This window comes from Oncorhynchus nerka, linkage group LG5, assembly GCF_034236695.1.
Source record: "Oncorhynchus nerka isolate Pitt River linkage group LG5, Oner_Uvic_2.0, whole genome shotgun sequence".
Lineage (NCBI taxonomy): Eukaryota > Metazoa > Chordata > Actinopteri > Salmoniformes > Salmonidae > Oncorhynchus > Oncorhynchus nerka.
In genome coordinates this window covers 66,635,645-66,659,023 of record NC_088400.1, presented here as the reverse complement: position 1 = coordinate 66,659,023, position 23,379 = coordinate 66,635,645, and the positions used below count along the sequence as shown (strand labels likewise).

At 45.5% G+C, this 23,379-nt stretch overlaps 1 protein-coding gene across 12 annotated transcripts in view; it reads right to left on the bottom strand.

The window, feature by feature from the left end:
* Window positions 1-23,379, bottom strand: part of LOC115122152 (tensin-1-like) — a 291,714-nt gene that overhangs the window by 24,596 nt on the left and 243,739 nt on the right. The gene's annotated exons all lie outside the window — the stretch shown is intronic.

Genomic DNA, 23,379 nt, shown 5'->3' with positions numbered 1-23,379 from the left:
AGGGACAGATCTCTGTTCTGTTAGGAGAGTCAGATCTCTGTTCTGTTAGGAGGAACATATCTCTGTTCTGTTAGGAGAGTCAGATCTCTGTTCTGTTAGGAGAGTCAGATCTCTGTTCTGTTAGGAGAGGCAGATCTCTGTTCTGTCAGGAGAAGCAGATCTCTGTTCTGTTAGGAGAGACATATCTCTGTTCTGTTAGGAGAGATATATCTCTGTTATGTTAGGAGAGACAGATCTCTGTTCTGTTAGGAGAGGCAGATCTATGTTCTGTTAGGAGAGACATATCTATGTTCTGTTAGGAGAGGCAGATCTCTGTTCTGTTAGGAGAGACATATCTCTGTTCTGTTAGGAGAGACAGATCTCTGTTCTGTTAGGAGAGACATATATATCTCTGTTCTGTTAGGAGAGACATATCTCTGTTCTGTTAGGAGAGACATATCTCTGTTCTGTTAGGAGAGGCAGATCTCTGTTCTGTTAGGAGAGGCAGATCTCTGTTCTGTTAGGAGAAGCAGATCTCTGTTATGTTAGGAGAGACATATCTCTGTTCTGTTAGGAGAAGCAGATCTCTGTTCTGTTAGGACAGGCAGATCTCTGTTCTGTTAGGAGAGACAGATCTCTGTTCTGTTAGGAGAGACAGATCTCTGTTCTGTTAGGAGAGGCAGATCTCTGTTCTGTTAGGAGAGGCAGATCTCTGTTCTGTTAGGAGAGACAGATCTCTGTTCTGTTAGGAGGAACATATATCTGTTCTGTTAGGAGGGACAGATCTCTGTTCTGTTAGGAGAGTCAGATCTCTGTTCTGTTAGGAGGAACATATCTCTGTTCTGTTAGGAGAGTCAGATCTCTGTTCTGTTAGGAGAGTCAGATCTCTGTTCTGTTAGGAGAGGCAGATCTCTGTTCTGTTAGGAGAGGCAGATCTCTGTTCTGTCAGGAGAGGCAGATCTCTGTTCTGTTAGGAGGGGCAGATCTCTGTTCTGTTAGGAGAGACATACCTCTATTCTGTTAGGAGAGATATATCTCTGTTCTGTTAGGAGAGGCAGATCTCTGTTCTGTTAGGAGAGGCAGATCTCTGTTCTGTTAGGAGAAGCAGATCTCTGTTCTGTTAGGAGAGGCAGATCTATGTTCTGTTAGGAGAGACATATCTATGTTCTGTTAGGAGGGACAGATCTCTGTTCTGTTAGGAGAGGCAGATCTCTGTTCTGTTAGGAGAGGCAGATCTATGTTCTGTTAGGAGAGACATATCTATGTTCTGTTAGGAGAGGCAGATCTCTGTTCTGTTAGGAGAGACATATCTCTGTTCTGTTAGGAGAGACATATATATCTCTGTTCTGTTAGGAGAGACATATCTCTGTTCTGTTAGGAGAGACATATCTCTGTTCTGTTAGGAGAGGCAGATCTCTGTTCTGTTAGGAGAGGCAGATCTCTGTTCTGTTAGGAGAGGCAGATCTCTGTTCTGTTAGGAGGAACATATCTCTGTTCTGTTAGGAGAAGCAGATCTCTGTTCTGTTAGGAGAGACATATCTCTGTTCTGTTAGGAGAAGCAGATCTCTGTTCTGTTAGAACAGGCAGATCTCTGTTCTGTTAGGAGAGACAGATCTCTGTTCTGTTAGGATGAACAGATCTCTGTTCTGTTAGGAGAGGCAGATCTCTGTTCTGTTAGGAGAGTCAGATCTCTGTTCTGTTAGGAGAGTCAGATCTCTGTTCTGTTAGGAGAGGCAGATCTCTGTTCTGTCAGGAGAAGCAGATCTCTGTTCTGTTCATATCTCTGTTCTGTTAGGAGAGATATATCTCTGTTATGTTAGGAGAGACAGATCTCTGTTCTGTTAGGAGAGGCAGATCTATGTTCTGTTAGGAGAGACATATCTATGTTCTGTTAGGAGAGGCAGATCTCTGTTCTGTTAGGAGAGACATATCTCTGTTCTGTTAGGAGAGACAGATCTCTGTTCTGTTAGGAGAGACATATATATCTCTGTTCTGTTAGGAGAGACATATCTCTGTTCTGTTAGGAGAGACATATCTCTGTTCTGTTAGGAGAGGCAGATCTCTGTTCTGTTAGGAGAGGCAGATCTCTGTTCTGTTAGGAGAAGCAGATCTCTGTTCTGTTAGGAGAGACATATCTCTGTTCTGTTAGGAGAAGCAGATCTCTGTTCTGTTAGGACAGGCAGATCTCTGTTCTGTTAGGAGAGACAGATCTCTGTTCTGTTAGGAGAGACAGATCTCTGTTCTGTTAGGAGAGGCAGATCTCTGTTCTGTTAGGAGAGGCAGATCTCTGTTCTGTTAGGAGAGACAGATCTCTGTTCTGTTAGGAGGAACATATATCTGTTCTGTTAGGAGGGACAGATCTCTGTTCTGTTAGGAGAGTCAGATCTCTGTTCTGTTAGGAGGAACATATCTCTGTTCTGTTAGGAGAGTCAGATCTCTGTTCTGTTAGGAGAGTCAGATCTCTGTTCTGTTAGGAGAGGCAGATCTCTGTTCTGTTAGGAGAGGCAGATCTCTGTTCTGTCAGGAGAGGCAGATCTCTGTTCTGTTAGGAGGGGCAGATCTCTGTTCTGTTAGGAGAGACATACCTCTGTTCTGTTAGGAGGGACAGATCTCTGTTCTGTTAGGAGAGTCAGATCTCTGTTCTGTTAGGAGAGGCAGATCTCTGTTCTGTTAGGAGAGGCAGATCTATATTCTGTTAGGAGAGACATATCTATGTTCTGTTAGGAGAGGCAGATCTCTGTTCTGTTAGGAGAGACATATCTCTGTTCTGTTAGGAGAGACATATATATCTCTGTTCTGTTAGGAGAGACATATCTCTGTTCTGTTAGGAGAGACATATCTCTGTTCTGTTAGGAGAGGCAGATCTCTGTTCTGTTAGGAGAGGCAGATCTCTGTTCTGTTAGGAGAGGCAGATCTCTGTTCTGTTAGGAGAGGCAGATCTCTGTTCTGTTAGGAGGAACATATCTCTGTTCTGTTAGGAGAAGCAGATCTCTGTTCTGTTAGGAGAGACATATCTCTGTTCTGTTAGGAGAAGCAGATCTCTGTTCTGTTAGGACAGGCAGATCTCTGTTCTGTTAGGAGAGACAGATCTCTGTTCTGTTAGGATGAACAGATCTCTGTTCTGTTAGGAGAGGCAGATCTCTGTTCTGTTAGGAGAGACAGATCTCTGTTCTGTTAGGAGGAACATATATCTGTTCTGTTAGGAGGGACAGATCTCTGTTCTGTTAGGAGAGTCAGATCTCTGTTCTGTTAGGAGGAACATATCTCTGTTCTGTTAGGAGAGTCAGATCTCTGTTCTGTTAGGAGAGTCAGATCTCTGTTCTGTTAGGAGAGGCAGATCTCTGTTCTGTTAGGAGAGTCAGATCTCTGTTCTGTTAGGAGGGACAGATCTCTGTTCTGTTAGGAGGGACAGATCTCTGTTCTGTTAGGAGGGACAGATCTTTGTTCTGTTAGGAGGGACAGATCTCTGTTCTGTTAGGAGAGACAGATCTCTGTTCTGTTAGGAGGAACAGATCTCTGTTCTGTTAGGAGAGACATATCTCTGTTCTGTTAGGAGAGACATCTCTGATCTGTTAGGAGAGACATCTCTGTTCTGTTAGGAGAGACATATCTCTGTTCTGTAAGGAGAGGCAGATCTCTGTTCTGTAAGGAGAGGCAGATCTCTGTTCTGTAAGGAGAGACATATGTCTGTTCTGTTAGGAGAGACATATCTCTGTTCTGTTAGGAGAGACAGATCTCTGTTCTGTAAGGAGAGGCATATCTCTGTTCTGTTAGGAGAGGCACATATCTGTTCTGTTAGGAGAGGCAGATCTCTGTTCTGTTAGGAAAGACATATTTCTGTTCTGTTAGGAGAGTCAGATCTCTGTTCTGTTAGGAGGAACATATCTCTGTTCTGTTAGGACAGGCAGATCTCTGTTCTGTTAGGAGAGTCAGATCTCTGTTCTGTTAGGAGGGACAGATCTCTGTTCTGTTAGGAGGGACAGATCTCTGTTCTGTTAGGAGAGACAGATCTCTGTTCTGTTAGGAGAGGCAGATCTCTGTTCTGTTAGGAGAGTCAAATCTCTGTTCTGTTAGGAGGGGCAGATCTCTATTCTGTTTGGAGAGGCAGATCTCTGTTCTGTCAGGAGGGGCAGCTCTCTGGAAAAAAATAAACTATGACTGGACATGGTGACATTTAAAAACTCACAAAGTCTAGGGAAGAGAGGAAAGAGAGGGAAAAGCAGTGAAAGAAAGGAAATACATGGGAGGATAACTGATAAAGAGGGAGAGGTTCCCAAACTGTGGTCCATGACTCACTGGTGGTACATGATCACATGACATATTTTCTGGTACCAAAATAGCCTGTTTGTAATCCTCAAATACACTAATGCTTTTAAATATGGTCCGTGAGGGAAATGTATGGGAACCTGTTGTCTATACCCATCAGCACCTTCAATCGTCTCTATAGTGTATTTGAACAACGAGACTTTCTTGTCTCACAAATGACTTATTTAGATTTTTGTCCCGTCTTCACCAAGAAGAGAGGGGCCGAAGGGTTCGACACATTCTCTTCACTCAGAAAGGAAGTGTTTCAAAGTGCGAGGGGAATGACTGGAACTCTGCAGACGAGCGTCACGGGGGCACGACCTTCACATTTACCTCACCCGTGTGGCGTGCGTTAGTACAGGCACCCAGAAACACACACACACAAACACGACTGATATAAACCACAATGCCCATGGTCTCAAAGAGGATCTTTATACATAGCAGCTTTGTTTGTTATTCACACTCACACATTCCTATGTGTCTAAGTTGAAAGCAACAGCAGAATTGTGGTGAGCTGGGCATTCTCTATTATTAAAAACAAAGAATATGTAAAGATGTGTGAGTTTTGATGTATAGGAGAGTTCACTGCCATCATTGGGATACGTTGATGATGGATGTATGTCGTGTATAGAATCAACATATTCCTGCTCAGCTGGAAGTGAGAATTGCTGGGGTGGGTTTAAGTATAGATTCACAGGCCTTTAAAAAAACAGGGTCCATTTTTAGTATAGTAAGTCCTTAGCTGTAGCTAGCCAGGCGATAGCTGTGGCTTTGAAACAAAGACCTCTTCCAACATGAATCTGCCCGGCAGGAATAGCTAGTTAGGGTAGTCAGCTAAAGTAGATGCCATTCCCCTAAGACTACACTGAGATGAGGTACACTGTTTGTCCATTAGCTGAATTTAGGCCTACAGTTACTATCAGTGACGAGACAGACATTTCTTCTGAGTGGGTCACAAATAGGACAGAGTTGACAGGACAGAGTTGACAGGACGGAGTTGACAGGACGGAGTAGACAGGACGGAGTAGACAGGACGGAGTTGACAGGACAGAGTTGACAGGACAGAGTTGACAGGACAGAGTTGACAGGACGGAGTTGACAGGACAGAGTAGACAGGACAGAGTTGACAGGACAGAGTTGACAGGACAGAGTTGACAGGACGGGGGAAAACAGGACAGAGTTGACAGGACAGAGTAGACAGGACAGAGTTGACAGGACGGAGTTGACAGGACGGAGTTGACAGGACAGAGTAGACAGGACAGAGTTGACAGGACAGAGTTGACAGGACGGAGTTGACAGGACAGAGTAGACAGGACAGAGTTGACAGGACAGAGTTGACAGGACAGAGTTGACAGGACGGAGTTGACCGGACAGAGTTGACAGGACAGAGTTAACAGGCTCATATATAGACATAGTTTGGGGCTAACCTGAGAGATGGACATCATTAGCCTTCCATTCATGTATCATTCAATTGACTTAGCCAATGGTTCCTCAGTGGAGTGCCTTGTGGAGTGCGAGGCTCGTAAGACACGGGCATGCACGCATACACATACAGTGCCTTTGGAAAGTATTCAGACCCCTTGACTTTTTCCACATTTTCCTACATTACAGCCTTACTCTAAAATGATTCAATATTTTTTTCCCTCATCAATCTACACACAAAACCCCCTAATGACAAAGTGAAAACTGTTTTTTAGATATTTTTGCCAAACAGATACCAGACCCTTTGCTATGAGACATCGAAATTGAGCTCAGGTGCATCCTGTTTCCATTGATCATCCTTGAGATGTTTCTACAACTTGATTGGAGTCCACCTGTGGGAAATTCAATTGATTGGACATGATTTGGAAAGGCACACATCTGTCTATATAAGGTCCCACAGTTGACAGTGCATGTCAAAATCCAAGCCATGAGGTCAAAGGAATTGTCCGTAGAGCTCCGAGACATATTGTGCCGAGGCACAGATCTAGGGAAGGGTAACAAAAAATGTCTGCAACATTGAAGGTCCCCAAGAACACAGTGGGCTCCATCATTCTTAAATGGAAGAAGTTTGGACACACCAAGGCTGAGCAATCGGGACAGAAGCGCCTTAGTCGGGGAGATGACCAAGAACCCGATGGTCACTCTGACAGAGCTCCAGAGTTCCTCTGTGGAGATGGGAGAACCTTCCAGAAAAATCATATCTGCAGCACTTCACCAATCGTGACTTTATGGTTGAGTGGCCAGACGGAAGCCACTCCTCAGTAAAAAGCACATGACAGCCCGCTTGGAATGTTCCAAAAGGCACCTAAAGACTCTCAGACCATGAGAAACAAGATTATCTGGTCTGATGAAACCAAGATTGAACTCTTTGGCCTGAATGCCAAGCGTCACATCTGGAGGAAACCCGACACCATTCCTACGGTGAAGCATGGTGGTGACAGCATCATGTCTGGAGGAAACCCGGCACCATCCCTGCGGTGAAGCATGGTGGTGGCAGCATCATGTCTGGAGGAAACCCGGCACCATCCCTACGGTGAAGCATGGTGGTGGCAGCATCATGTCTGGAGGAAACCCGGCACCATCCCTACAGTGGAGCATGGTGGTGGCAGCATCATATCTGGAGGAAACCCGGCACCATCCCTACGGTGAAGCATGGTGGTGGCAGCATCATGTTGTGGGGATATTTTCAGTGGCAGGGACTGGGAGACTAGTCAGGATCAAGGCAAAGATGAACAGAGCAAAGTACAGAGAGATCCTTGATGAACCTGCTCAAGAGCGCTCAGGATCTCAGACTGGGGCAAAGGTTCACGTTCCAACAGGACAACGACCCTAAGCACACAGCCAAGACAACGCAGGAGTGGCTTTGGGACAAGTCTCTGAATGCCCTAAAGGTGGCCCAGCCAGAACCCAGACTTGAACCCAATCGAACATCTCTGAAGATACCTGAACATCTCTGCAGCGACGCTCCCCATCCAACCTGACAGAGCTTGAGAGGATCTGCAGAGAGTAATGGGAGAAACTCCCCAAATACAGGTGTGCTAAGCTTGTAGCTTCCGACCTAAGAAGAGGCTGCAATCGCAGCCCAAGGTGCTTCAACAAAGTACTAAATAAAGGGTCTGAATGCTTATGTAAATATGATTTTTCAGTTTTGCAAACATTTCTAAAAACCTGTTTTTGCTTTGTCATTATGGGGTATTGTTGTAGATTGATGAGGAAAAAACACAATTTAATCAATTTTAGAATAAGGTTGTAAAGTAACAAAATGTTGAAAAAGTCAAGTGGTTTGAATACTTTCCGAATGCACACTATACACACTTAACCCCCCCCCCCCCCCCGACACACACTCTCTCCCCCCACACACAAACAGCACCTGCCTTTTCCTCTTCTTCTCCTATGGTGACGTGTTCTGCTGTGAAAGCGTGTGGAAGTACGATGCCACAGTGTGTCTCATTCACACATGACCGATTGGGAAGCCATTAACGTGCCATTAAAACAGCCCGGCTCATAACACCTGTGGCCAAATGGTTTATTTGAAAAAGACAATGTTTCACAGCTACTGTTATTATCCTATCAAATGTGCTACTCACATCAGCTACTTCATGGAACAATCGTTTTACCGTTTACATAGAGTTCCCTTCAAACACATAGTAATAATGATCCCGGAATAATTGTTGAGTATAGAATGTTGTCCTTCTATATTGACGCAGTTAAGTGCCAGAAAAAATACACCTGTTGTAGTTTTTTCATTTATGCACAACTATCTCCTGTGGTCAGATTCGATGTGTACTGTAGACCGAAGGATAATCACACAGCTCACCAAATGATTCAAGATTTGACTTCTGAGTTAACTGAGATTAATGCACAACCAATGTCCCCAAATGATTTGCCTCAGAGTCTGGTCACTCAGGTCTATATGTTAATACCCAGCAAACACAAACCAGCGGTATATCGCTAAGCTAACTAGTACAACCTACAAGGTCCCTGCCACACATAGCCCAGGACCAATAAACAAACAAATCAATCAGTAACTCATAGACAAGCTAGCATCGCAGCTAGCCTAGCAGGCTAACCACAGGATGGCTGGGTTGGGTTTGGAAGTGGCATTGGGTCACAGTGTCTGTGTCTAAGGGTTTGGACCAGGGACACTGTCTGTCCGTCCGTCCGTCCGTGTCTCTGTCCCTCTGGGTTCACTGTTGTCCTGATAAAAAGTGTGGGAAAATACTACAGCCCACTTAAAGACAAATCCCCTGCTGGGTGGCTACTGATTGTGCTAAGCTAGCTAGCAGCACCGTGGCAGAACCGCCATGTTGTGACTGGATGAAGACAAGACCAACAGTGTTGTGGATCTGGTAAGGAGTTAACCTAATATCCCCTCAGATGATCAAGTGGAACAAAGAACACTGGCTAAAAAAGATATATAGATACGGACACTGAGAAAGAAAGACACACATTAGAGTGTGAGAACATACACTCTCACACACACCACCCAAACGTGTTCCTCAGAAAAGTTCCTATTCCTCTGAGTGTGTGAGAGGAATGTGATGTAGAAGTCTTCCTTGCGGTGTGCTCTGGGTCTGACCGTATGGGATACACGTTACTCTCATAAATTCCCAACCCACAACCCCACAGCTCACTCCATACATAGAGAAACACACACGAAAGCCCCTCTCTCCTCACACATACTCTCTCACACACACACACAGCACTATTTAAGGGAAATAGTTGACCTGTGCCGCGGGTCTTTGGGGTCTTACTGATGAGGGGAAAGGAAACGGGACAACACGGGGTTAGCGGGGGTCAAACAGGAACAAACCGGGGAAGGAAGGCATGCTGCTAGAGAGAGGGGCATGATGGGATGACAACAGCAGGTCCTGGAGGCTAGTTAAATACATAAACAAACAATACTAAAACCGCACAGTCAGTCACACATCTAAAACAGCCACAGAGAGGGAGGGAGGGGAACCTACAGAGAGAGAGAGAGAGAGAGAGAGAGAGAGAGAGAGACAGAGAGAGAGAGAGAGAGAGAAAGAGAAACCCACACAGAGAAAGCTCTACAAAGAGAGAGAGGAGGACAGAAATAGATGAAAAGTTAAAGAATAATGAGAAAAATCTGCAGCCGGTCTAGAAGCACAGTATAAAACTAAGGGTCTGTCTGTAGTTGCCCCCTGCACACTGTCTCTCCCATAAACAGTTCAAATGAGTATTTGGCGACAATAAACTGATCCTGGATCTGTGCCTAATGGGCAACGTTGGTTGCTGGCCAGGTGTGAATCACCCTGACCAGCAACAGCCCCTAGCTGTCATCTCAGCCACACACCACACGTCCCCGTTAGATGATGTCATGGCCTGACTCTGCCAGACAGCCTAAAGGGCGTCTCTCTACGGGACATGACACCCACCTCAGCAGGGACGGGCTTTGATATCGCTGTGCCAACCAGCAGTCTGCATTCCAGAGCCGAGTAGACGGGTGGCCTCATGAAGATGGTTTAATGACAAACACTAGGGCTAGTCGATCTATCTGTGGGTCGGTCTGTGGGAGGGTCTGTGTGTCTGTCAGTCAGTCAGTCCGTCAGTCTGTCAGTCAGTCAGTTAGTCCAAGAGGTGTTGTGACAGCCGTATCAGTATGAGTGGTAAAGATAACTGTCATGGAGATGTCTGTCAACTTGTCAGCCTGTCTGTCTGTCTGCCTGTCAGCCTGTCTGTCTGTCTGTCTGTCTGTCTGTCTGTCTGTCTGTCTGTCTGTCTGTCTGTCTGTCTGTCTGTCTGTCTGTCAGGCCTTCTGTATTTGGTAGTAATATCATGGAAGTCATATCAGTAACTGAACTAAAGATTACATGTCATGGTGTCTGCCTATCTTTCTGTCTGGGAGTTGACGACTGTCTGCAAGGATCACTGGAAGATCCAGACTCTGGTATACCCCTAAAATAATACCTATACGCCATCGCTGTAAATGGTATAGAGAGTCAGAGAGAGACAGTGAGAGCTGAGGTAGCAAGGAGCCAGAGAGAGACAGTGAGAGCTGAGGTAGCAAGGAGCCAGATAGAGACAGTGAGAGCTGAGGTAGCAAGGAGCCAGATAGAGACAGTGAGAGCTGAGGTAGCAAGGAGCCAGAGAGAGACAGTGAGAGCTGAGGTAGCAAGGAGCCAGATAGAGACAGTGAGAGCTGAGTTAGCAAGGAGCCAGAGAGAGACAGTGAGAGCTGAGGTAGCAAGGAGCCAGAGAGAGACAGTGAGAGCTGAGGTAGCAAGGAGCCAGAGAGAGACAGTGAGAGCTGAGATAGCAAGGAGCCAGATAGAGACAGTGAGAGCTGAGGTAGCAAGGAGCCAGAGAGAGACAGTGAGAGCTGAGGTAGCAAGGAGCCAGAGAGAGACAGTGAGAGCTGAGGTAGCAAGGAGCCAGAGAGAGACAGTGAGAGCTGAGGTAGCAAGGAGCCAGAGAGAGACAGTGAGAGCTGAGGTAGCAAGGAGCCAGAGAGAGACAGTGAGAGCTGAGGTAGCAAGGAGCCAGAGAGAGACAGTGAGAGCAGATGTAGGAGGGAGACGGTGAAAGACAGGGGATAGTTGAGGTATGGAGGGACAATTATAGTTGAAGTAGGGGCAGGGACGACAACACTGAGGGATGGAGAGATAACTGAGTCAGATATGTGGTAGCTGAGGTATGGAGGGACAATTATAGTTGAAGTAGGGGCAGGGACGACAACACTGAGGGATGGAGAGATAACTGAGTCAGATATGTGGTAGCTGAGGTATGGGGGGAAATTGAGGGACAGAGAGATAGCTGAGTCAGATATGAGGTAGCTGAGGTATGGAGGGACAGTGAGAGCTGAGGTAGCAAGGAGCCAGATAGAGACAGTGAGAGCTGAGGTAGCAAGGAGCCAGATAGAGACAGAGGTAGAAGAGCCAGATAGAGACAGTGAGGAGGTAGCAAGGAGCCAGAGAGAGACAGTGAGAGCTGAGGTAGCAAGGAGCCAGATAGAGACAGTGAGAGCTGAGGTAGCAAGGAGCCAGAGAGAGACAGTGAGAGCTGAGATAGCAAGGAGCCAGATAGAGACAGTGAGAGCTGAGGTAGCAAGGAGCCAGAGAGAGACAGTGAGAGCTGAGGTAGCAAGGAGCCAGAGAGAGACAGTGAGAGCTGAGGTAGCAAGGAGCCAGAGAGAGACAGTGAGAGCAGATGTAGGAGGGAGACAGTGAAAGACAGGGGATAGGATAGTTGAGGGACAATTATATGGAGGGACAAACATGGAGTTGAGTCAGATAGGGGCTGAGGGGAGGGACAACATTGAGGGATGGAGAGATAACTGAGTCAGATATGAGGTAGCTGAGGTATGGAGGGAAATTGAGGGACAGAGAGATAGCTGAGTCAGATATGTGGTAGCTGAGGTATGGAGGGACAGTGAGAGACAGGAGATAACTGAGTCAGACATGAGGTAGCTGAGGTATGGAGGGACAGTGAGAGACAGGAGATAACAAGTCAGATATGAGGTGGGTGAGGTATGGGGGGAAATTGAGGGACAGAGAGATAGCTGAGTCAGATATGTGGTAGCTGAGGTATCTAGGGGGCTCTGAGGAGCTTAGGGGTGGGCTGTAAACCTGCTGCTATGTCTCATGGTGCTGTCACTGCCAGCTCTAACTACACTAGTCCTTCTGTCACTCCTATGAGGGGTACTAGGCCCATTATTAAACCAGAACAAACTCTCCACTCTATCCAAGGAAGTAACTGTTTCCACACGGCCATAGAAACACCACAGTGACGATACAACATGACGTATTGTGCCAAGCCAGTCAAAGTCCCTCATTCAGCGTCTCAACTCATAACTCACAAGTTAAATTGGTCTTAAAAGAAGTTAGAGCAGGCAGCTTAATAGTTGTGGTGGGCCATAATTGCGGCACATTTATAAAATGTTCCAGACGCAAATGACTCACTCAATGATTCAAAGGGTACTGTAAACAACCATGTTGACATAGAAACAAAATAAAGGACATGCTGAGAGGTCCTTGCATCTGCTGCAACTGAGAAAACACTCCGAAATCATGCTCCGACAGACCCTCTCATTCAATCAAGTCAAAAAATAAGTTTGAGAATTTACTACTAATTTACAGTGTACTATAACCCAAGCAAACATTAAACTCAAACTTCCATAACTAGAAACAAAAGGTGATGTAAAACATAGGTATTCCCAACCTCTACACTACCACTACACAATAAAGAACAATTCAACTGAATTGAACAAAACTTCGTTAAAAACCACATCAGAAACATATGACACCTACCAATTATGTCATTAGCCCTATCAACACCTGAGCCCTCACAGTCAACCCTTAGACCTGACTACTGTACTACTGTACTGTACTCACCAGCTGCTGTAATACCGCTCAGCCTATATCCTTCCCTTCATTTGGTCCTTTCTTTCACTCTCTGCTTCCCTCGTTCTCTCGTTCCAACTCTGGTGACACTTAGCTAACAAAAAGGGCTTTAGTCCTGGCCAGGGTGTTCCACTCACTGTGTCCCCGTGTCCCTCGTTCTCTCTCTCTCGTTCTCTCTTCTCTCTCTCTCTCTCGTTCTCTCTCTCTCTCTCTCGTTCTCTCTCCCTCTCTCTCTCTCTCTCTCTTCTCTCTCTCTCTCTCTCTCTCTCTCTCTCTCTCTCTCTTCGTTCTCTCTCTCTCTCTCTCTCTCTCTCTCTCTCTCTCTCTCTCTGTTGCCACCCAGCTATTCGAGACATGCCCGGGGCTGTGCTACAGCCAAATATGGGAGGAGGACCATAAACAAGGCCCACACCACAGCCTGCTGCTGTCACCGGCCACGGTGAACACACAGCAACACACACACACACAAACACAAACACACACACACACACACACACACACACAGTGCCAATAATCAAACTGCAAATGACTTTGCTATTCAAATCGAATGTTATTTGTCGCATACACATATTTAGCAGATGTTATTGCGGGTGTAGTGAAATCCTTGTGTCCCTAGCTCCAACAGCGCAGTAATATCTAACAATACACACAAGTCTAAAAAGTAAGAAATTAAGAAATATAGAAATATTAGGACAAGCAATGTCGGAGTCCGGAGTATAAATATATATACCATGCATTCGGAAAATATTCAGGCCCTAGACTTTTTCCACATTTTGTTACATTAGAGCCTTATTCTAAAATGCATTAAATAGTTTCTTTCCCTCATCAATCTACACAAAATACCACATAATGACAAAGAAAAACAGGTTTTAAGAAATATTTGCCACAGCACAAAACGCTAGCTAATGTTCGAGAGCTATTTCCCTTGTTGGACCCCAGGTCAACAGCTGAGTACAGGGCAATTAGTGAAGTCCTATTAGTGAAGGACTATTAGTGAAGGCCTATTCGTGAAGGACTATTAGTGAAGGACTATTAGTGAAGGACTATTAGTGAAGGGCTATTAGTGAAGGACTATTAGTGAAGGACTATTAGTGGAGTCCTATTAGTGAAGTCATGTTAGTGAAGGACTATTAGTGAAGGACTATTGGTGAAGGACTATTAGTGAAGGCCTATTAGTGAAGGACTATTAGTGAAGGACTATTAGTGAAGGACTATTAGTGAAGGACTGTTAGTGAAGGACTATTAGTGAAGGACTATTAGTGAAGAACTATTAGTGGAGTCCTATTAGTGAAGAACTATTAGTGAAGGACTATTAGTGAAGTCCTATGAGTGAAGGACTATTAGTGAAGTCCTATTAGTGAAGGACTATTAGAGGAGTCCTATTAGTGAAGGACTATTAGTTAAACACACACACACATGCATGAATGCAGGCACACCCATTAATTTCTACACATTCACTAAAGTGGATGCACACATGTGCAAATAACTCACAACTAGTAACTATCCGACAATGCCCTTCACACATCTCAGCAGCACCCAGGCTAAAAGTGGACACAAACCCTCTGAACACCATCATATTTGCAGATACATCATCAAAACTTAGTGATGTATTATTCTACCAACAACCTTGTTATTCATACAGACCTTTTAAACAGGCTTATCTTTCATATACTCCTTTCATCTGATTTCTACAAAGGTCATTGCAATATGTAAACAAAGACCTTACCAGGAGCTAGCCTGACTCTGACACATACAGTTGAAGTCGGAAGTTCACATACACCTTAGCCAAATACATGTAAAAACTCTTTTTTTTCACAATTCCTGACATTTAATCCTAGTAAGAATCCCCTGTCTTAGGTCAGTTAGGATCACCACCTTAATTTTAAGAATGTGAAATGTCAGAATAATAGTAGAGAGAATGATTTATTTCAGCTTTTATTTCTTTTATCACATTCCCAGTGGGTCAGAAGTTTACATACACTCAATTAGTATTTGGTAGCATTGCCTTTAAATTGTTTACCTTGGGTCAAACGTTTTGGGTAATCTTCCACAAGCTACCTACAATAAGTTGTGGGTAAACTTTGGCCCATTCCTCCTGACAGAGCTGGTGTAACGGAGTCAGGTTTGTAGGCCTCCTTGCTCGCACACACTTTTTCAGTTCTGCCCACACATTGTCTATGGGATTGAGGTCAGGGCTTTGTGATGGCCACTCCAATACCTTGACTTTGTTGTCCTTAAGCCATTTTGCCACAACTTTGGAAGTATGCTTGAGGTCATTGTCCATTTGGAAAAACCATTTGCGACCAAGCTTTAACTTTCTGACTGATGTCTTGAGATGTTGCTTCAATATATACACATAATTTTCCTTCCTCATGAAGCCATCTATTTTGTGAAGTGCACCAGTCCCTCCTGCTCCAAAGCACCCCCACAACATGATGCTGCCACCCCTGTGCTTCACGGTTGGGATGGTGTTCTTCGGCTTGCAAGCATCCCCCTTTATCCGCCAAATATAACAAAGGTCATTATGGCCAAACAGTTCTTTTTTTTTGTCATCAGACAAGAGGACATTTCTCCAAAAAGTACGATCTTTGTCGCCATGTGCAGTTGAGAACCGTAGTCTGGCTTTTTTTATGGCGGTTTTGGAGCAGTGGCTTCTTCCTTGCTGAGAGGTCTTTCAGGTTATGTCGATTTACTGTGGATATAGATACTTTTGTACCTGTTTCCTCCAGCATCTTCACAAGGTCCTTTGCTGTTGTTCTTGGTTTGATTTTGACTTTTTGCACCAAAGTACGTTCTCCTCTAGGAGACAGAACGCGTCTCCTTCCTGAAATAATCTGTCTGTAAACAATTGTTGGAAAAATGACTTGTGTCATGCACTAAGTAGATGTCCTAACCGACTTGCCAAAACTATAGTTTGTAATTAACAAGATATTTGTGGAGTGGTTGAAAAACTAGTTTTAATGACTCCAACCTAAGTGTATGTAAACTTCCGACGTCAACTGTATATACATCAACGCTCCAGGGTGGAACAGCCATTTAGGACTAGGACTAGCTACCACACGGACAAATAACACCGCCCTAATGCTTTTAATGACATGTGACGAGTGACCAGAGTCCACTGGAGCACACAGCGTCACGACAGTTATGGGAAAACCCTCCATTTGTCCAGAACCTAATGAAGGCTAGGCTACACAGCGTAGCTTGTCCATCTGCGTGTTAGCCATTAGTCTAGCGCCTAAAAACTGGTCCCTCATCGACATTCACCTGACCTGTCGACCGCAACACTGTGATCAAAAGAGGAGGAAGAGAGAGAGGGAGGGAAAGAGAGAGGGAGGGGAGAGGGCGGTGTTTTCAGAACAGACCCCTTGGTGAAGAAACGTTGAGGTGGGCCAACAAGCAGCTAGCGACCGGTCTTGAACCCTCACTCCAGAACCCAAGCTGAAGCCCTTGAGAGAGGGAGGGAAAGAGAGGAAGGGAAAGAGAGAGAGGAAGGGTATTTTCAGCGTAGACCCCTTGGCGGAGAAACATTGAGGTGGGTAGCAAAGCAGCTAGCAAACGAACCCTAGCTCAAAACCCAAGCCCAGCCTTGGAGCACAGACATCTTCCTTCAACCTATAAAACCACTTGAGCTTTCACAGAGGTTCACTTTCAGCCGAAGACAAATTGAATGGTGGGCACACAATGTTCTAGCACCATGTACTGAATCCACATTTTTCAGATCCAATCCAACTGCTAAGGAAGCAAAGCCTGCAATTAGCTAAGCGAGGGGACTGGCAGAATGCTTTCTGCTGAGCCAACCAGAACCAAACATCTAGTCCATTCAATTAGGATCAAACTGCCAACACCAGCATTTCCCAATGACCTTCTTTACATAGCAATTACCACAAGAGCTCTCCAGAGAGTTGAACATGATATAATACAGTGGTTTCTATTCAAGCCATAGGGCATGTTGGAGCGTATTACCGCTGCACCAAAATGGCTGCCGAGGGCCTAGCTTGACATGATGGCTACTTGTCATGGCCTGTGCTCTGGTGCAACTGCCTCCGCTCTCTCTCCACTTGGGGCATATGGGTGGCATAAGATAGGTGCACACTGCCCTCATTGTATTCATTGTCTTGTCCCGTCCACAATACTAATCAATAGGGACCATGATGAATGATGACAGCCCCAGTGAGGGCTATGGAATGGGGCGGTGGGACTGCAGAAGCAGAGGGGTAAGGTGGAGGAGGTGGAGGAGGAAGGGGAGTAGAGGTGAGAGGAGGTGAGCAGGAGTTTGGTGTGGGGTCCCGTCATCTCCTGACCCCCAGTCCTAGCCCCTTGCACACCCACACTGTGAGCTGGGTGGGGGTGGTGGTGGGAGGGGGGAGTGCAGGGGTTCGGGTTACCAGCAGAGCGACTGACTACCACCTATTTCTGCAGCAGCTATTTAAAGGAGTGATTGACAGGTGTGTGTGGGGGGGGGTGCTTTATGGCATGGGGTCCGCTCCTGCAGCTAAGACGGGCGGGAGAGGAAAGGGGGTAGATAGGGGGAAAGGATGGGAACAAGAGGAGGGAAGAGGGGTAGGGCAAGGTAGTGACTAGATTGGCCATGCTTAAATAGACAAAAGTGAATAGCAATATGTGAAAACTAAATGTCTGAACTGTTGAGGAAGACCAGTAGAAGTACCAGTAGAATGCCAGTGGAAGTACCAGTAGAATGCCAGTGGAAGTACCAGTAGAATGCCAGTGGAAGTACCAGTGGAGTGTCAGTGGAAGTACCAGTAGAATGCCAGTGGAAGTACTAGTAGAATGCCAGTGGAAGTACCAGTAGAATGCCAGTGGAAGTACCAGTAGAATGCCAGTGGAAGTACCAGTAGAATGCCAGTGGAAGTACCAGTAGAATGCCAGTGGAAGTACCAGTGGAGTGCCAGTGGAAGTACCAGTAGAATGCCAGTCGAAGTACCAGTAGAATGCCAGTGGAAGTACCAGTAGAATGCCAGTGGAAGTACCAGTAGAATGTCAGTGGAAATACCAGTAGGATGCCAGTGGAAGTACCAGTAGAATGCCAGTGGAAGTACCAGTAGAATGCCAGTGGAAGTACCAGTAGAATGCCAGTGGAAGTACCAGTGGAAGTACCAGTGGAATGCCAGTGGAAGTACCAGTGGAATGCCAGTGGAAGTACCAGTAGAATGCCAGTGGAAGTACCAGTGGAATGCCAGTGGAAGTACCAGTAGAATGCCAGTGGAAGTACCAGTAGAATGCCAGTCGAAGTACCAGTAGAATGCCAGTGGAAGTACCAGTGGAATGCCAGTGGAAGTACCAGTAGAATGCCAGTGGAAGTACCAGTAGAATGCCAGTCGAAGTACCAGTAGAATGCCAGTGGAAGTACCAGTGGAATGCCAGTGGAAGTACCAGTGGAATGCCAGTGGAAGTACCAGTAGAATGCCAGTGGAATTACCAGTAGAATGCCAGTGGAAGTACCAGTAGAATGCCAGTGGAAGTACCAGTAGAATGCCAGTGGAAGTACCAGTGGAAGTACCAGTGGAATGCCAGTGGGAGTACCAGTGGAAGTACCAGTGGAAGTGCCATGTTCCTAAATGCTGTGGCCTCTCATTATCACCATCATTTACCAAACACCAGGGGCTCTATAGGAACACCTGCTGTCCAAGGAGAGGACTGTGTTCCCCACAACTAATCAAGGGTTGCATCACACAGTAACACCAGAAAGTCCCTAACTGTACAGTGTGATATGTCTCTAGATGGCTCTCATGGTTCTACCACCGCAAGGAGGCATTCATTACATTTCATGAAAATGATATTTTCTCAAAATAGGGCTACTTAATGTTAGATCCCTTACTTCAAAGGCAATTATAGTCAATGAACTAATCACTGATCATAATCTTGATGTGATTGGCCTGACTGAAACATGGCTTAAGCCTGATGAATTTACTGTGTTAAATGAGGCCTCACCTCCTGGCTACACTAGTGACCATATCCCCCGTGCATCCCGCAAAGGCGGAGGTGTTGCTAACATTTACGATAGCAAATTTCAATTTACAAAAAAAAAAAATGACGTTTTCGTCTTTTGAGCTTCTAGTCATGAAATCTATGCAGCCTACTCAATCACTTTTTATAGCTACTGTTTACAGGCCTCCTGGGCCATATACAGCGTTCCTCACTGAGTTCCCTGAATTCCTATCGGACCTTGTAGTCATAGCAGATAATATTCTAATCTTTGGTGACTTTAATATTCACATGGAAAAGTCCACAGACCCACTCCAAAAGGCTTTCGGAGCCATCATCGACTCAGTGGGTTTTGTCCAACATGTCTCTGGACCCACTCACTGTCACAGTCATACGCTGGACCTAGTTTTGTCCCATGGAATAAATGTTGTGGATCTTAATGTTTTTCCTCATAATCCTGGACTATCGGACCACTATTTTATTACGTTTGCAATTGCAACAAATAATCTGCTCAGACCCCAACCAAGGAACATCAAAAGTTGTGCTATAAATTCACAGACAACACAAAGATTCCTTGATGTCCTTCCAGATTCCCTCTGTCTACCCAAGGACGCCAGAGGACAAAAATCAGTTAACCACCTAACTGAGGAACTCAAATTAACCTTGCGCAATACCCTAGATGCAGTTGCACCCCTAAAAACTAAAAACATTTCTCATAAGAAACTAGCTCCCTGGTACACAGAAAATACCCGAGCTCTGAAGCAAGCTTCCAGAAAATTGGAACGGAAATGGCGCCACACCAAACTGGAAGTCTTCCGACTAGCTTGGAAAGACAGTACCGTGCAGTACCGAAGAGCCCTTACTGCTGCTTATCGATCATCCTATTTTTTTTATTTTTTTATTTCTAACCAGGTTAATTGAGGAAAATAAGAACAATCCGAAATTCCTTTTTGATACTGTCTCAAAGCTAATTAAAAAGCAGCATTCCCCAAGAGAGGATGACTTTCACTTTAGCAGTGAAATGAACTTCTTTGAGGAAAAGATTATGATTATGATTATATTATGATTATTAGAAAGCAAATTACGGACTCCTCTTTAAATCTGCGTATTCCTTCAAAGCTCAGTTGTCCTGAGTCTGCACAACTCTCCCAGGACCTAGGATCAAGAGAGACGCTCAAGTGTTTTAGTACTATATCTCTTGACACAATGATGAAAATAATCATGGCCTCTAAACCTTCAAGCTGCATACTGGACCCTATTCCAACTAAACTACTGAAAGAGCTGCTTCCTGTGCTTGGCCCTCCTGAAAGAATGTTGAACATTTGGTTTTACTCGCTTAGAGCCCACGGAAGGAGTAATAAACGGCTCTCTATCCACCGGATGTGTACCAAACTCACTAAAAGTGGCAGTAATAAAGCCTCTCTTGAAAAAGCCAAACCTTGATCCAGAAAATATAAAAAACTATCGGCCTATATCAAATATTTTTTTTTAGAAAAGGCTGTTGCGCAGCAACATACTGCCTTCCTGAATACAAACAATGTATACGAAATGCTTCAGTCTGGTTTTAGACCCCATCATAGCACTGAGACGGCACTTGTGAAGGTGGTAAATTACATTTTAATGGCATCGGACCGAGGCTCTGCATCTGTCCTCGTGCTCCTAGACCTTAGTGCTGCTTTTGATACCATTTGAGTGAGATCACCACATTCTTTTGGAGAGATTGGAAACCCTAATTGGTCTACACGGACAAGTTCTGGCCTGGTTTAGATCTTATCTGTCGGAAAGATATCAGTTTGTCTCTGTGAATGGTTTGTCCTCTGACAAATCAACTGTAAATTTCGGTGTTCCTCAAGGTTCCATTTTAGGACCACTATTGTTTTCACTATATATTTTACCTCTTGGGGATGTTATTCGAAAACATAATGTTAACTTTCACTGCTATGCGGATGACACACAGCTGTACATTTCAATGAAACATGGTGAAGCCCCAAAATTTCCCTTGCTAGAAGCATGTGTTTCAGACATAAGGAAGTGGATGGCTGCAAACTTTCTACTTTTAAACTCGGACAAAACTGAGATGCTTGTTCTAGGTCCCAAGAAACAAAGAGATCTTCTGTTGAATCTGACAATTAATCTTAATGGTTGTACAGTCGTTTCAAATAAAACTGTGAAGGACCTCGGCGTTACTCTGGACCCTGATCTCTCTTTTGAAGAACATATCAAGACCATTTCAAGGACAGCTTTTTTCCATCTACGTAACATTGCAAAAATCAGAAACTTTCTGTCCAAAAATGATGCAGAAAAATTAATCCATGCTTTTGTCACTTCTAGGTTAGACTACTGCAATGCTCTACTTTCCGGCTACCCGGATAAAGCACTAAATAAACTTCAGTTGGTGCTAAATACGGCTGCTAGAATCCTGACTAGAACCAAAAAATTTGATCATATTACTCCAGTGCTAGCCTCTCTACACTGGCTTCCTGTCAAAGCGAGGGCTGATTTCAAGGTTTTACTGCTAACCTACAAAGCATTACATGGGCTTGCTCCTACCTATCTCTCTGATTTGGTCCTGCCGTACATACCTACACGTACGCTACGGTCACATAACGCAGGCCTCCTAATTGTCCCTAGAATTTCTAAGCAAACAGCTGGAGGCAGGGCTTTCTCCTATAGAGCTCCATTTTTATGGAACGGTCTGCCTACCCATGTCAGAGACGCAAACTCGGTCTCAACCTTTATGTCTTTACTGAAGACTCATCTCTTCAGTGGGTCATATGATTGAGTGTAGTCTGGCCCAGGAGTGGGAAGGTGAACGGAAAGGCTCTGGAGCAACGAACCGCCCTTGCTGTCTCTGCCTGGCCGGTTCCCCTCTTTCCACTGGGATTCTCTGCCTCTAACCCTATTACAGGGGCTGAGTCACTGGCTTACTGGGGCCCTCTCATGCCGTCCCTGGAAGGGGTGCGTCACCTGAGTGGGTTGATTCACTGATGTGGTCATCCTGTCTGGGTTGGCGCCCCCCTTGGGTTGTGCCATGGCGGAGATCTTTGTGGGCTATACTCAGCCTTGTCTCAGGATGGTAAGTTGGTGGTTGAAGATATCCCTCTAGTGGTGTGGGGGCTGTGCTTTGGCAAAGTGGGTGGGGGTATATCCTTCCTGTTTGGCCCTGTCCGGGGGTGTCCTCGGATGGGGCCACAGTGTCTCCTGACCCCTCCTGTCTCAGCCTCCAGTATTTATGCTGCAGTAGTTTATGTGTCGGGGGGCTAGGGTCAGTTTGTTATATCTGGAGTACTTCTCCTGTCCTATTCTGTGTCCTGTGTGAATCTAAGTGTGCGTTCTCTAATTCTCTCCTTCTCTCTTTCTTTCTCTCTCTCGGAGGACCTGAGCCCTAGGACCATGCCCCAGGACTACCTGACATGATGACTCCTTGCTGTCCCCAGTCCACCTGGCCGTGCTGCTGCTCCAGTTTCAACTGTTCTGCCTTATTATTATTCGACCATGCTGGCCATTTATGAACATTTGAACATCTTGGCCATGTTCTGTTATAATCTCCACCTGGCACAGCCAGAAGAGGACTGGCCACCCCACATATGCTCTCTCTAATTCTCTCTTTCTTTCTCTCTCTCGGAGGACCTGAGCCCTAGGACCATGCCCCAGGACTACCTGACATGATGGCATCGGACCGAGGCTCTGCATCTGTCCTCGTGCTCCTAGACCTTGCTGTCCCCAGTCCACCTGGCCGTGCTGCTGCTCCAGTTTCAACTGTTCTGCCTTGTTATTATTTGACCATGCTGGTCATTTATGAAAATTTTTAACATCTTGGCCATGTTCTGTTATAATCTCCATCCGGCACAGCCAGAAGAGGACTGGCCACCCCACATAGGAAGAAACCTAGAGAGGAACCAGGCTAAGTTTTGGCCTTTCTAGGGAGTTTTTCCTAGCCACCGTGCTTCTACACCTGCATTGCTTGCTGTTTTGGGTTTTAGGCTGGGTTTCTGTACAGCACTTTGAGATATCAGCTGATGTACGAAGGGCTATATAAATACATTTGATTTGATTTGATATTGGCCAATTATCACACCGTTCTGCTGTTGAGGTATACTGCTAGCCAACTGGACCCTTTGGTATCTTCTAGACTGTGAAGGGGGGGTCTACTGATTTACATGTCAACATCTGCCTGATGAGTCCGTTACTTGTGGATGTATGTGTGTGTGTGTGTGTGTGTGTGTGTGTGTGTGTGTGTGTGTGTGTGTGGATGTGTGTGTGTGTGTGTGTGGATGTATGAGTGTGTGTGCGTAAGTGTGTGTGTGTGTGGATGTATGAGTGTGTGTGCGTAAGTGTGTGTGTGTGAGTGTGTGGATGAGTGTGTGTGTGTGTGTGTGTGTGCGTAAGTGTGTGTGTGTATGTGTGTGTGGATGTATGAGTGTGTGTGCGTAAGTGTGTGTGTGTGTGTGTGTGTGTGTGTGTGTGTGTGTGTGTGCCCTGTGTGTGTGTGTGTGTCATGTGTGTGTGTGTGTGTGTGTGTGTGTGTGTGCGTGTGTGTGTGTGTGGATGTATGAGTGTGTGTGCGTAAGTGTGTGTGTGTGTGTGTGTGTGAGCAGGCCCAAGGACCTCGTGTGTGTGTGTGTGTGTGTGTGTGTGTGTGTGTGTGTGTGTGTGTGTGTGTGTGTGTGGATGTATGAGTGTGTGTGCGTAAGTGTGTGTGTGTGTGTGTGGATGTATGAGTGTGTGTGCGTAAGTGTGTGTGTGTGTGAGTGTGTGGATGAGTGTGTGTGTGTGTGTGTGTGTGTGTGTGTGTGTGTGTGTGTGT